General features: G+C 44.0%; 1 pseudogene; it reads right to left on the bottom strand.

Annotated features, from left to right (window-relative positions):
- Positions 1-1,034: 1,034 nt before the first annotated feature.
- Positions 1,035-2,636, bottom strand: LOC127042195 (olfactory receptor 5V1-like; annotated as a pseudogene).
- Between the last annotated feature and the right edge of the window lie 466 nt (positions 2,637-3,102).

Below are 3,102 nucleotides of genomic sequence, written 5' to 3'. Positions count from 1 at the left end.
CTCCCCACTCCTGGAAATCCTGTGCTCAGATCAGGGCCCTAGAATGCCAGAAGCCTCCCAAATAAAAATAGACCCATGTGCAATGGAGAAACCTCACTGCCTTCTCTGAGTTATTAGTGAGATGCTCAGATACTATGGTGATGGGAGTCATATAAGTAGCTATAGATTCATAGGCCAGAAGAGACCATTGTGATTGGCTAGTCTGACCTCCCGTATAACACAGGCCAGAGAATTGCCCAAAATAATTTCTAGAGATCTTTTTGCGGAAAAAAAAAATCCCATCTTGATTCAAAAATTGTCAGTGATGAAGAATGTTCCTCAACCCCTGGTAAGTTGTTCCAATGGTTAATTACTCTCCGTGTTAAAAATGCACACCTTATTTCTGGATGGCATATACCGGATAGATTAGACAGATACTAAAGAATAATATGAAATCAATTTTATTTTATGTAACACCCTTTTAGACAAAATATCCCCCACACATTTTTCAGAGAAAAAAATACATATAACAGAATTAAATAGTACACAAAAGCAGAGAGAAATGAACACAATTAGTATAAGTTAATGAGAAATAAACACAGGGAAATGAGAAATACTGTAACTAAACTTTGGGCTTGTTTATTACAGACTCCTGGCTGGGATTGGTGTGTCAGCAAAGCCCCCTAGTGGCATAGCTACACCATCCGCCTGAATGACATAAGCTATACCATCAGACACGCTCTTCTGTCAGCATAGTTCCTTTACACGGTGGATTTTGGTGGCATAGCATGTCAGTGAGGGACTGTGACTTTTTTCACACTCCTAGCCCACATAGCTATTTGGCAAACTTTGCATGTAGACCAGACCTTCCACAGTATTTCTCATCAAATATATGAAATGACTTTACAGTGTCCCCCTTCTCTATCGACTAAAATCCACTCCCTTCCCAGAAAGCAGATTAGAACCCAAGAGTCCTGACTCACGGAACCCATATGTTCTAACTTACTACATCCCATTCATGGAAGTAGATACCGATGCCAGTATTCTTGATTCTCTTAGAAGAACATTTTCCTCACAAGGACCTTTTTCATGGCTCTCTTCACATCCTTGTTCCTCAGAGTATAGATCAATGGGTTTAACATGGGGGATGTTGTACAGCAGAGATATTAACTTGTCATTATCCAGTGAGTAGCTAGAGAGGCGTCTGACATAGGTGAAGATACTACTTCCACAGTAGAGCTGGACTGCAGTGAGATGTGACATACAGGTGGAGAAGGCCTTGCTCCTCCCCTCAGGGGAATGTATCTTCAGTATCCTTGAAACAATGTATCCATATGAAATTCCAGTGCACAGGGTGGGGCTCCACCCCAAGAAGATGCTGGAGACCAGTATCATGGTGATGTTTGATGAGATGTCTCCACAGGAAGGAGCCAGCAGTGGTGAGATATCACAGTAGAAGTAGTTGATCCTGTTGGCCTCACGGAAGGGCAGGTGGATAGTGAGGAATGTGTGCAAGGCTGCATTGAGTGCACCACTAGGTCAGGAGACTGACACCGGCAGAACACAAAACTTCCTGTTCACGAACAGCGTGTAGCGCAGGGGTTTTCACATGGCCATGTAGCGGTCGTACGCCATGGTGGCCAGCAAGATGCACTCAGCTACCACAAAAAAGAGGAAGAAGTAGAGTTGTGTTGCACACCTTGCATAGGAGATACTGCTCCTGCCTGAGACGAGGTGCACCAGCATCTGGGGGACAGTGGTGGTGGTCTGGCGGACGTCTAGGAGGGAGAGGTTTCCCAAGAAGAAGTACATTGGGGTTTGGAGACAAGGTTCCACCAAGGAGAGGAAGATGATGAGCATGTTCCCCAAAATCGTGAAGATGTAGATGATGGAGATAACCCAAGACAGCAGGAAATGTAACCCTTGAATATTATGAAATCCAAGAAGGATGAATTCAGTTGGTGTGGTTTGATTCTCCATGACCACATCTTCACCTGGCTGCAGCAGAGAGGAGAATGGTCTATAAACAAGGGAAAAGGAGTTATGATACAAGAATTTGCATATTTCAGTTTGGTCACTGGCAGAACCAGGAGTCTAGAATTTCTTCCTACTAATCCTCTCTAACCATTAGATCCCATTTCCCTCTCAGATCCAGGAATGGAGGCTAGACATTGTGATTCCCTGACCCTGATCTGAACCCTAGAACCTGCTTGCCTTCTGGAGCTTGTATTAGACCCCAGGAATGTCACTGCTAGAGCATACACCATTCACAGGGCTGAAGAATGCTCGTGGCTCCTAGACCTCACTGCTCTACCACTACAATACACTCCCACCCAGACCCTGCAATACAATCCATGAGACCTGTCTCCAAGCGCCCTGTGCTAATCCATAGACCCCACTCACCTGCCAAAACTTGGAATAGAAACCAGGAGTGCTGGCTCCCAACCTCTGCTTCTCTAACCAATAGACCCTACTCACCTCTCATAGTTGAGAATAGAACCCAGGAGTCCTGATTCTGAGTCTCCCAGATCACTAAACAGCAGAGCTCACTCCCTTTCTGAGCTTGGGAGAAAACTCAAGAATTCTTCCCTCACTGGTAGATCTCATACCTTTAAGAGTACCTGAAGGAGGATATAGGAAAGCTCCTGATTCACCATCTTTGCTTTAACTCTTATATACCAGTCTTTCCCTTAGCCAGGACTAGTGCTTGTGTATTGGAGAAAGTTTGTCCTTTCATGGACCATATCACACATATTCAAGGGATAAATAAAGGATTTTAATCTTCATGGCCTGTAACTCTAGTACTACAGTCAGAGGCATGGTACCAGTTCAAATAATCAGATGATGCTGGCTCTCCATTACTAACAATGGAGACCTTGGAGGAGAACTTAAATATATATTCTTTAAAAGGATTCTTGAGAACACATCCCTAGAGCATTTGTGTTCAAAGATGAAGCTGCTGTGGGTGGAATTACAGTGGGGAGGAGGGGGAATGGGAGGGAGATATTGTCAGTTTGTTCTCTGGTGAAATACCTGTAACCGTACTGTGTAATGGTGATGTAAATTGTATTTGGAAATAGTAGCATTCATGTTGATGTACGTCTATACCCGCTGATATCCAAA

This window comes from Gopherus flavomarginatus, unplaced genomic scaffold (genome assembly GCF_025201925.1).
Source record: "Gopherus flavomarginatus isolate rGopFla2 unplaced genomic scaffold, rGopFla2.mat.asm mat_scaffold_34_arrow_ctg1, whole genome shotgun sequence".
Classification (NCBI taxonomy): Eukaryota; Metazoa; Chordata; order Testudines; family Testudinidae; genus Gopherus; species Gopherus flavomarginatus.
This window is presented reverse-complemented; position numbering and strand designations above follow the sequence as displayed.